The 12795-nt window shown below is 36.4% G+C and overlaps 1 long non-coding RNA gene across 1 annotated transcript; it reads right to left on the bottom strand.

Annotated features, from left to right (window-relative positions):
* Positions 1–333: 333 nt before the first annotated feature.
* LOC130707619 (uncharacterized) lies at positions 334–12420 on the bottom strand. The gene is made up of 3 exons (XR_009007546.1): positions 12269–12420; positions 10958–11069; positions 334–362 (listed from the first exon to the last, which is right to left on the bottom strand). It is a non-coding gene; the product is annotated as an uncharacterized LOC130707619 (long non-coding RNA).
* Positions 12421–12795: the final 375 nt, after the last annotated feature.

Genomic DNA, 12795 nt, shown 5'->3' with positions numbered 1-12795 from the left:
TGTCTTATAAAATTTGAACTGTTACTGAAACATTTCCCTCGGTCTGGGCAATGATAGTTTTTTCTCTCCTGTGTGGATCAGCTGATTCTTAATAAGGTGTGAGCTCCGAGTAAAATTCCTTCCACACTTAGAACATATACACAGCTCTACACAGGACCCCTCATGACTTGCAAATGACCTTAAACTGTCCTCTTCAGGGGTGGACTTTCCCTGTTGATGTTCCAGAGATGTCATTTCACATTCAATTTCAAAGTCTTTTCTCTGATAACACTGTACAGAAGCTAAAAATGCACCATCAAGCAACACTTCTTCAAAAACGTTCTTTTCTGTATTGTTTTCCTTCTCACTTCTGTCCTCAAAATCTGTGAGAAGAGAAAATGTAGTTATCTTATTTTTCATTACCTAAGGAAGATCAGGATTAGGATTAAGGGGCCCTAACAGTTTGCATTTTTAAAGGATTTTTGACTTTAGGGTTGTACACACATGAAACCCTAAGATTTAGACTTTTTTTCAGAAATAAAATAGTGGATTTTTTTCCTGATGATAAAAATAACATATGCTTATTGTAAAAAATGCAGACGGTATCAATATAGATTCATTCTATATATGCTATTTGATAATCTACTTTTCCCCTGAACATATAGTGGGCATCTTTCCATGCCTAAAATGTAGTTCTACATCATTTTTTATTTGCATACTGGTATTCTTTTATATGGACTAAAACAAAGTGGTTATGAGCATCTCCTTTGGAATCAGACTGTCAAGAATTCAAATCCCCAATTTACCATCTACTAGCAGTGGAACCTTGGGCAAATTATTTCATCTCTGTCAGTCTTAATTATAAAATCTACCATAAATGTGAGAATTAAATGAAATAATGCCTAAAAAGAATTTTCAAAATACCTAATGCATAATAATAGCTTAATAGATGATAAGTACTATCTTTGGAATTATTATATTTTATTTTAAATAATGGCCTATTCATTTGGGCACATAGATAGTTTCTAATTTTTCCTTAAAAAACTATGGCACAATACATTCCTTTTACATAGAAAACTTTTCCCATTTGTGTGATTTGGTTTTTTAAGTTTAATCCATGAAATAAAATTCCTGGGTCAATGGGTATTGACAACATAGTGTTTCTAACCTCCACCAAAAGTTTCACAACATTAAAACTGAGAGAACTATAACACATAGTGCAGAGGAGAAAGGCTGAGACATAGGAGCCCTGCAATGGAGAAATCAGAAAAGGTGTAGTCTATCTTGTAGAACATTTTTTTGTACAGGGGAGGTGGAGGGAGAAAGCATAGTAGAAAAGTCAAGAGTATACATAAGCTCTGAAGTCAGTTTAGATTCAAACCTTGGATTGAACCAAACCTTGGATTATATCAGCTGTGTAATCTTGGACAAATAACATTTTTTTAAATCTAAAATTTTTAAAATGGTAATAATATAAATGTCTTAACTGTGAGGAATAAATAATGTATGTGAAGGGTTTTATACATAGCCTAACCCAAGTAAGTGCTCAGTAAATGGTTGGTATTGAAAATACCAACTAAATTAGAGAAATGAAAATGAGAAAAAGCAGAGCACAGATAAAGAACATTTCCCAACTAATGCTTTAAGAAAAACATAACCCTAATATTAAAACTGGATGATAACGTGCAAAAACAGAGAACTGTAGACCAATTTCACTTGTGAATATAAATGTAAAATTCCTAAACAAAATAAGAGCAAAGAAACCAAAAACCAGTGGAGTTCTAAAAGAATAACGTCATATTCAAGAAACAGCTAAGTAATGTGGTAAATTTTTAAACTTTTCAGTGTCTCAATTTCCTTATGTGTAAAAAAAATGGTAATATACTGAATGCTTAATAAATGTCAATTATTAATAGTATCATCATCACCACTATACCACCACTGGAATGCAAGGATGGTTCAAATTTCGGTAAAGAGAAAAACCCTAACCTTAATCACTGTTGAAAAATCACTTCATAAAAAACAACACCCATTTCTTTTAAAAATACTAAGCCATGTAGAATTATAAGTAAGCCTGATATGTTTCTGATATACAGAAAATATCATTCTTGAAGGATACAGGGATACCTCAGAGATATTGAGGATTTGGTTTCAGACCACAAAAAAAAAAAAAAAGAAATTATGACGATAAAGTGACTATCACAATAAAGGAAGTCTACATGAATTTTCTGGTTTCCTAATGCATATGAAAGTTATGTTTACACTATACTGGAGTCTATTAAGTGTGCAATATAGCATTATGTAAAAAAAAACAATGTACATACCTTTATTTTTTTAACATCTTTATTGGAGAATAATTGCTTTACAATGGTGTGTTAGTTTCTGCTATATAACAAAGTGAATCAGCTATACATATACATATATCCCCATATCTCCTCCCTCTTGTGTCTTCCTCCCACCCTCCCTATCCCACCCCTGTAGGTGGACACAAAGCACCAAGCGGATCTCCCTGTGCTATGCGGCTGCTTCCCAGTAGCTATCTATTTTACATTTGGTAGTGTATATATGTCCATGTCACTCTCTCACTTCGTCCCAGCTTACCCTACCCCCTCCCCATGTCCTCAAGTCCATTCTCTACATCTATGTCTTTATTCCTGTCCTGCCCCTATGTTCGTCAGAACCTTTTTTTTTTTTTTTAGATTCCATATATATGTGTTAGCATACGGTATTTGTTTTCCTCTTTCTGACTTACTTCACTCTGTATGACAGACTCTATGTCCATCCACCTCACTACAAATAATTCAATTTCATTTCTTTTTATGGCTGAGTAATATTCCATTGGATATATGTGCCACATCTTCTTTATCCATTCATCTGTCAATGGACACTTAGGTTGCTTCCATGTCCTGGTTATTGTAAATAGAGCTGCAATGAACATTGTGGTACATAACTCTTTTTGAATTATGGTTTTCTCAGGGTATATGCCCAGTAGTGGGATTGTTGGGTTGTATGGTAGTTCTATTTTTAGTTTTTTAAGGAACCTCTATACTGTTCTCCATAATGGCTGTATCAATTTACATTCCCACCAACAGTGCAAGAGGGTTCCCTTTTCTCCACACCTTCTCCAGCATTTATTGTTTGTAGATTTTTTGATGATGTCCACTCTGACTGGTGTGAGGTGATACCTCGTTGTAGTTTTGATTTGCATTTCTCTAATGATTAGTGATGTTGAGCATCCTTTCATGTGTTTGTTGACAATTTGTATATCTTCTTTGGAGAAATGTCTATTTAGGTCTTCTGCCCATTTTTGGATTGGGTTGTTTGTTTTTTTGATATTGAGCTGCATGAGCTGCTTGTAAATTTTGGAGATTAATCCTTTGTCAGTTGCTTCACTGGCAAATATTTTCTCCCATTCTGAGGGTTGTCTTTTCATCTTGTTTATGGTTTCCTTTGGTGTGCAAAAGCTTTTAAGTTTCATTAGGTCCCATTTGTTTATTTTTGTTTTTATTTCCATTTCTCTAGGAGGTGGGTCAAAAAGGATCTTACTGTGATTTATATCAGAGAGTGTTCTTCCTATGTTTTCCTCTAAGAGTTTTATAGTGTTTGGCCTTACATTTAGGTCTTTAATCCATTCTGGGTTTATTTTTCTGTATGGTGTTAGGGAGTGTTCTAATTTCATTCTTTTACATGTAGCTGTCCAGTTTTCGCAGTGCCACTTATTGAAGAGGCTGTCTTTTCTCCATTGTATATTCTTGCCTCCTTTATCAAAAATATGGTGACCATATGTGCGTGGGTTTATCTCTGGCCTTTCTATCCTGTTCCATTGATCCATATTTCTGTTTTTGTGCCAGTACCATACTGTCTTGATCACTGTAGCTTTGCAGTATAGTCTGAAGTCTGGGAGCCTGATTCCTCTGGCTCCGTTTTTCTTTCTTAAGATTGCTTTGGCTATTTGGGGTCTTTTATGTTTCCATACAAATTGTGAAATTTTTTTGTTCTAGTTCTGTGAAAAATGCCATTGGTAGTTTGATAGGGATTGCATTGAATCTGTAGATTGCTTTGAGTAGTATAGTCATTTTCACAATGTTGATTCTTCTAATCCAAGAACATGGTATATCTCTCCATCTGTTTGTATCATCTTTAATTTCTTTCATCAGTGTCTTATAGTTTTCTGCATACAGGTCTTTTGTCCCCTTAGGTAGCTTTATTCCTAGATATTTTATTGTTTTTGTTGTAGTGGTGAATGGGAGTGTTTCCTTAATTTCCTTACTTTTTGTCCAGAGACAAACTGACATTACAACATCAGGAAATTCAATTACTAATTAAAGACAGAAATTTGAGAGCCAAACTTACCAAACAACTTCAGAAAATATTTAAAGGAAAAATCAACTATCTCTGTTACTGCTCACTTGCCACATTCTAAAACCTTAGCCAAAGGGATACATGGCTAAGAGTTCATCCAGCAAAAGATATAATTATTCTGGGATGGGGAAGATGATGTTGAGGAATAAGGGAAATCTCGTTGCAGTGGCCTTTGTGACATAAGTGCAAAAAGCATGGGCTCTGGAATTAAGACCTGGATTTGATTTCTACAGTCATCATCACTTACCAACCATGTGACCCAAAGCAAGTTTCTGATCCTCGATTCATTTTCTTATCTGTAAAATGTGAAGAGTACTAACTTGGCAAGGTTACTAGGGAAAAATGAAAAGTTCAGTCTGTTCTGCTCCAAAGTATGTTTCTGAAACACAAACTAGTTCTCATGTGACTAGCTTATGGGGAAATGATGTCATTATTATGCAGAAGCTGTACTGGTTCATACATAATTTTTCCAGAATGTTAATGCTTTGCACCACCAACTAACAACATCTGAATTTAAGTCAACTAATGTGACTGGGTGCTGCAAACTAAGGGGTAAGTGTATATGATCTATATTGTACATGATAGCCATTTGCTCCACATTCTTCCTCTTGGCCACAGCTCTGTCATGGAAATAAATGACATGAAGTTTTCCCCAATATTTGTGCATCTTGCCCTTATCTCCATAACTCAGAATCTACATCCCCTTCATCAAGTTACCTCACCTTTGTAGGCTAAAGTTCTAAATTCATTGAGGTATTTATTTATGTATTTTAGGATTTTAACATGTCTTTTTACCTATACTAGTATATTCATTAGGATCATTTTTCCATTTTTTATTGCAATTGTTACAAAGTTGCAATGATTTTGAGAGGTCTGCCCCTAAATTGTTACTTATTTTTCTATATATTGCTGCATTTCATTAAATCTAAGACATCATCTATTCTCAGGCACATCATTTTATGTAGCATTAAGAAAGAAAAAAACTGCAATTAAAACTATAACACAGGGCTTCCCTGGTGGCGCAGTGGTTGAGAATCTGCCTGCCATTGCAGGGGACACGGGTTCGAGCCCTGGTCTGGGAAGATCCCACATGCTGCGGAGCAGCTGGGCCCGTGAGCCACAACTACTGAGCCTGCGCTTCTAGAGCCTGTGCTCCGCAACAAGAGAGGCCACGATAGTGAGAGGCCTGCGCACCGCGATGAAGAGTGGCCCCCGCTTGCCACAACTAGAGAAAGCCCTCGCACAGAAACGAAGACCCAACACAGCCAAAAATAAATAAATAAACAAATAAATAAAAAAAAAACAAAAAAAAAACCTATAACACAATGTTTTCTTATACTGAACCTGTATTGAATAGGTATTGAAAGAGTTTTCTGAGGTTTTTAATATGTATTACTCCTGTGCCTACATTAAAAGGAAATAAATTTGTGAAGTGAATTAAGTGAAATAAATATATAAATGTAGTCCTAACACTTCTTTATATTCAGCATCTGACTCTTCTGAATTACATTGACTCAGTTACATATTACATATTTATATTTACATATTTTATATATTAACATACAATTTATAATTTATTACCCACCAGGAGCATTAGGTATAGCATTTCTCAAAAGGTACTCTATGAACTAAAAGTCATTTGGTGCTGGGCTTTGACTTGAGTTTTGCAATTATGTATACACAGCTTACTGTGGATCCCTCTTCAGGAACGTTGCTATGTACATTTTTATTTACTATCTTCCCCACCACTGCCCACAACCATCTTATTCCTGGGAGTTAAAACAGCACTCCATTATTATCTCCAAGGTTTGCGTCCAACCCACTGACACCCATTCTATAAGTTTTAATGCTTTCGCTTTTTTTTTTAGTTTACAATATTATATTAGTTTCAAGTGTACAGTATAGTGATTCACTATTTTTACAGGTTATATACTCCATTAAAAGTTATTATAAGATAATGGCTATAATTCCCTGTGCTATACAATATATATTTGTTGCTTATCTATTTTTTACATAGTAGTTTGTGTCTCTTAACCCCATACCCCTAATTTGTCACTTCCCCCTTACCTCTCCTTTTTGGTAACCACTAGTTTGTTTTCTATATCTGTGAGTCTACTTCTGTTTTGCATATACATTCATTTGTATTATTTTTTAGATCCCACATATAAGTAATATCATACAGTATTTGTCTTTGTCTGACTTACTTCACTAAGGATAATATTCTCCAGGTCCATCCACGTTGCTACAAATGGCAGACTTTTGTTCTTCTTTATGGCTGAGTAATATTCCATTGTATATATACCACATCTTCTTTATCCATTCATATGTTGATGGGCATTTCCATATCTTGGCTATTGTAAATAATGCTGCTATGAACATGGGGTGCATATATCTTTTCAAATTAATGTTTTTGTTTTCTTTGGATATATACCCCAGATTGGAATTGCTGGATCATATGGTAGTTCTATTTTTAGTTTTTTGAGGAACTTCCATACTGTTTTTCACAATGGCTGCACCAATTTACATTCCTACCAACAGTGTATAAGTGTTCCCTTTTCTCCACATACTCTCCAACATTTGTTATTTGTGTCCTTTTGAAGATAGCCTTTCTGACAAATGTGAGGTAATAACTCACTGTTTTGATTTGCAGTTCCCTGAAGACTAGCAATGTTGAGCATCTTTTATTGTGCCTGTTAGCCATCTGTATGTCTTTGGAAAAACGTCTATTCAGGTCTTCTGCCCATTTTTTGATTGAGTTGTTTGGTTTTTCTGACATTGAGTTGTATGAGCTGTTTATATATTTTAGATATTAACCCTTTGTTGGTCATATCATTTGCAAATATTTTCTCCCATTCTGTAGGTTGTTTTTTCATTTTGTTGATGGTTTCATTTGCTGTGCAAAAGCTTTTAAGTTTAATTAGGTCCCATTTATTTATTTTTGCTTTTATTTCTTTTGCCTTAGGAGACAGATCCAAAAAAATATTGCTAAGGGAGTACCCTGGTGGCCTAGTGGTTAGGATTCTGGGCTTTCACTGCCATGACCTGGGTTCAACCCCTAGTCAGGGAACTGAGATCCCACAAGCTGCATGGTACGGTCAAAACAAAAAACAAACAAATAAACAAAAATTGCTACAATTTATGTCAAAGACTGTTCTGCCTATGTTTCCTTCTAAGAGTTTTATGGTTTCAGGTCTTACATTTAGGTCTTTAATCCATTTTGAATTTATTTTTGCATATGATGCTAGGTAATGTCCTAATCTCACTGTTATACATGTAGCTGTCCAATTTTCCCAGCATCATTTTCTGAAGAGCCTGTCTTTTCTCTGTTGTATATTTTTACCTCCTCTGTTGTCAATTAATTAACCATAGGTGCATGGGTTTATTTCTTGGCTCTTTATTATGTTCCATTGATCTATGTGACTGTTTTTGTGCCAGTACCATGCTGTTTTGATTACTGTAGCTTTGTAGTATAGTCTGAAGTCTGGGAGGGTGAGACCTCCAGCTTTGTTCTTTTTTCTCAGGATTACTTTGGCAATTCTGAGCCTTCTGTGGTTCCACAAATATTTTAGGATTATTTATTCTAGTTCTGTGAAAAATGTTATGGGTATTTTGATAGGGATTGCATTAAATCTGTAGATTGCTTTCAGTAGTATGGCCATTTTAATAATATTAATTATTCAATCCAAGAGTACGGGATATCTTTCCATCTCTTTGTGTCATCTTCAGTTTCCTTTATCAATGTTTTGTAGTTTTCAGAGTATAGGTCTTTCACCTCCTTGGTTAAGTTTATTCCTCGGTATTTTAGTCTTTTTAATGCAATTTTAAATGGGATTGTTCTTTTACTTTCACTTTTTGATAGTTCATTATTAGCATATAGAAATGCAACAGATTTCTGTATATTAGTCTGTATCCTGCAATTTTGCTGAATTCATTTATCATTTCTAATAGTTTTTGAGTGGAGACTTTAGGGTTTTCTATATAAACTATCTTGTCATCTGCAAATAGTGACAGTTTTACTTCTTCCCTTCCAATTTGGATTCCTTTTATTTCTTTTTCTTGTCTGATTATTAAGCTTTTGATGTTTGCAAATACACAGGTAATGACTTTATCACCACTGTCACCTGGCCAACAAAGATTGTAAGCTTTCATCAACTTCAAGAAACATTCCATTTTCAAAGATATCTAAAACATGGGAAAATGTGCATTGAAAAAGTCAATAAAATAGGTAATATATTTAATCATTACACCAATCCTATGATATGGGTACCATTATTATCTTTTATAAGTGAACTAAAGCTCAGAAAAGTTAAGTAACTTGCCCAGGATCACAGAATTAATCAGTGTTAGAGCTGGAGTTCAAAACCAGGAGTCTGGCTCCAGAGCCTTTTAAGTAGCCCTCAGCTTCAGGGCTCTATTTCTATTTTGTCAAAGGTTTGTTCTAAAATACCCAAGCAGCAAACATTTATATTATTCTCCTAAGGCAAACTACATGGTGCAGACAATAATCAGAAAACCTCGAAGCCTTCAGCTAGGTTTTTTTTTTTTTAACATCTTTATTGGAGTATAATTGCTTTACAATGGTGTGTTAGTTTCTGATTTATAACAAAATGAATCAGCTATACATATACATATGTCCTCATATCTCTTCCCTCTTGCGTCTCCCTCCCACCCTCCCTATCCCACCCCTCTAGGTGGTCACAAAGCACCGAGCTGATCTCCCTGTGCTACGTGGCTGCTTCCCACTAGCTATCTATTTTACATTTGGTAGTATATATAAGTCCATGCCACTCTCTCACTTCATTTTTAGGAATTTGAATATGTGTATAAAAGGCCACTAATTTACCGCATCTTAAAAATCGAAATGTTAGTTCATTCTCCTGGCTGTTTGTTCTTTAAACCCTCACCTGGGTACATTTTCCTCGAGGGTGTCACCTCTCTTGAGAGCCAGTGCTCTCCACCGTTCCAGCCAGGAGAGGAGTGCAGTTTTTGAAAATGGGATTCCTGAATATGGAGAAAGACAGAGGATGTAACATTCCCAGAGCTCTGATTCTAGACCCAGGGATCAGGGACAAGCTGAGACAACTGATCATGCCAAGCAATTCAAATGACCATTAATTAGTCTTAGATGAAACTCCACCTTAGACAATTTGGGCTTTTTTTCTGTTGTAAACCTTTGATTAATATCTATCTTCCCCCAGAAAACTGTAATCTCATGAGAGCAGCAGCCATGTTGCTTTTCTCACTGTTATATCTCCAGCACTTAGAACAGTAGGTGGCACATAGCTATGTAAAAACTAAATAAAAACTGAAATTATCTTTAAAGACATCTTCTCAGGCATATTTGCTTTCTAAATCAAGAATGAAAAGTTTTAGGTACACAAAGATTGCTAAGGTTCTATGGAGTTTTTTAAAAAAACAAAAGACATTCTACAAAAGCTTAAAAAGGAGAGAGAGAATAGCATAGATCCCTCCAAACTTTTGTCTACTGAATACACCAAAGGTTATCAAACTTACCTACCCCTCAAAGCAGCCCCCCAAAATCTTTTGAAATCACACTGTTTACATATACGTTTTTTATTACTGTAACGTACACATCCACTCTCACTCGCCCAACTTCCCTGACTGCCTGTGACTGAAAGTTCAGAAGCCAAAGGTGAACTCAACTTCTGGAGATGACTGGCACCGGAGTTAGAGGCATTCCAAACACAGAACAGGTACTTTATACTGATTAATCAAGAGTCAGGCCAGGCGCATATATACAATGGAATATTACTCAGCCATAAAAAGAAACAAAATTGAGTTATTTGCAGTGAGGTAGATGGACCTAGAGTCTGTCATACAGAGTGAAGTCAGAAAGAGAAAAACAAATACCGTATGCTAACACATATATATGGAATCTTAAAAAAAGTGTTCTGAAGAACCTAGGGACAGGACAGGAATAAAGACGCAGATGTAGAGAATGGACTTGAGGACACGGGGAGGGAGAAGGGTAAGCTGGGACGAAGTGAGAGAGTGACATGGACATATATACACTACCAAATGTAAAATAGATAACTAGTGGGAAGCAGCCACATAGCACAGGGAGATCAGCTCGGTGCTTTGTGACCACCTAGAGGGGTGGGATAGGGAGGGTGGGAGGGAGACGCAAGAGGGAGGAGATATGGGGATATATGTATATATATAGCTGATTCAGTTTGTTATAAAGCAGAAACTGACAACCATTGTAAAGCAATTATACTCCAATAAAGATGTTAAAAAAAAGAAAAAAGAGTCAGGCCAAGGACTCACAGATAGGGCTGGGATCCAATCATCTTTGCCCAGGCCAAGTTTCCCTAAATACAAATGAATAAAGTTCTAGGGTTGAAAATCATTTTGTATGTCATTCAAGTAGAAGATTGCTTGCCTGTGGTACAAGATAAGGACAGCACAGCAATCAAAAGATACAAAAGATACATATCTAAATTCATCACACTTTAACTACAGAAGAAGCTTGGTTCCCCAGATCACAGAACTAGAAGTTATACAATTATTGTTAGTGTTTCTATTCGAATGTTTATGAGCTGCGTTAGTCTCAAGACTTCACTCTTTGACTGGAATTACCCTGACCAGCTCTCACCTGTGTGTCTTGGCTGGCATCTCCCCATCATGGGAACTCTGGAACTCCCAGAGCCATGGCCCTTCCCCTTGTTCCAACATGGGAGTAGCATTAGGTTTGGAGTTCTGAAAACCTGTTAATGTGAAATTCAGTGGGGGGGTGGGGGAGGAGAGAAGTTAAAACAAGACCATCTGAAAAGTCAAATCTCTCTCTCTCTCTCTTTCTCTCTCTCTCTCTCTCCCTCTCTTTCCCTCTTTGTTCAAGTGCTTTTCTAAGTTTTCTATTAAAATACCTCTAAAATATACATGTTCATGTACTCCTGCAAAGGGTCTAGAGAAAGAGATGAAAGCAGCCTGCTATAAACAATACACTTCTCATGAAATCTTTTTTTTTAATCGTAGAATTTTGTGCAAAGTTTAAAATCTACCCTAACCTGTTTTTCTTATATAAATACCTTCTGGCCAGGAAGATGCAATGGCACACTGCTGCATATCCTTGCAGTTACAATTGTCCCCAATTTGAGAAGTATATTCCTATACCATCTATAAGGACCTCTAGCTATAGTTCCTTTAGTACAGTAACCAGTCTGTTTATTGAACAGTGAGTGTTCAATAGTGTTTGTTGGATGGATGAATGGATATCATTTGGAAAGGTAAACTTTATATCTGTGAGAAAACCAAGTTATTCCTGATCCAAACTAGGGAAGGTCAAGGGTCTCAGCAGGATTAAATAAAAGCAAAGCAAAAAAACCCAAAACAAGAAAAACAAAGCAAAAACAAACAGACAAAAATGGAAATTCATTTAAAACCATGTTTCTGGAGCAATCCCAAATGCTTGCTTGTCCAGGCACAAAACAGCAAAACATATTTATTAGTTCCTCTCAAACATGCTCAAGGCAATACGGAACCTGGCCCATACAGATGGGTGGATTCTGAGTCCAGTAAAAAGGACCAAAAGGAAAAAGCCTGTAAGTCATTATTAACCCTACTCTAATCCTGCTTTGGTCCCATATTTTTATTCTTCTCCCTTTCTAAGTTTGGCGCTAAGTGAAATTAATGGCTTCCTCTGGCCCAGGATCTTGCAGACCAGTGAATCAGGTTGAGGTCCTAAAGCCCGCAGAGAACTTTTACAAAATACACATACTTCCCTAAAATCAAAACCTCCAAGGTGGAGATTGGAAAAACTCTCCAGGTATGTGATGGAAAACAGTGGCTGCAAACAGTCTGCAGGCAAAATTTATCCAGGAAACACTAAAGGCAACCAAGGGTAAGTGGCAACTAAATGAGAGATTTCTTCAACCCCCACTCGTCCGAAATTCTCCTCCACACCCACCTCATGTACAAAGCGTTTCCTAATGAGGTTGGAACAACTGGATTTCATCTTCCCCCTCCAAAATCTTTACCAACTCATTTCTGTCTTCTGTCAAATCCACCTACCAAACAAGAAAAAACAAAAAAACAAAAATCAAGTAGATCAAACTAATGTTTAAATGCCCAACATAAGTTGGCATGGTATTTGGCTGACTGTCTATAAATGCATTTCCATGAATAGTAAAGTGCACCATCCTCCCTTACTTCCTAGAGGATATGGTTTCAAAACAGTAGACAGATTACATCAGGCCTTATACTAGTGAAATAACTTGAGAACCAAGTTATTTGGAGAAGAGAAGAACCTCTTCTTCTGTAAAGGCTTTGCTTGACTGGTGCTGAGCCATTGACTGGTTTATCCAGGGTTCATCTAGGTTCAAGGCCTGAGGTGGTGGAATTCCTCTTTCTGGAGCTTCAGCTCAGTCCAGACATCAGAAGGCAATACCAGAGAGTATTGGCTGAGGTGTGTCCCGAAGCTGGTGACTCTGTGTG

This window comes from Balaenoptera acutorostrata, chromosome 1 (assembly GCF_949987535.1).
Source record: "Balaenoptera acutorostrata chromosome 1, mBalAcu1.1, whole genome shotgun sequence".
In the NCBI taxonomy this organism is placed as follows: Eukaryota; Metazoa; Chordata; class Mammalia; order Artiodactyla; family Balaenopteridae; genus Balaenoptera; species Balaenoptera acutorostrata.
Note: the sequence above shows the minus strand (reverse complement) of the source record. Positions and strands in the feature narration are given on the sequence as shown.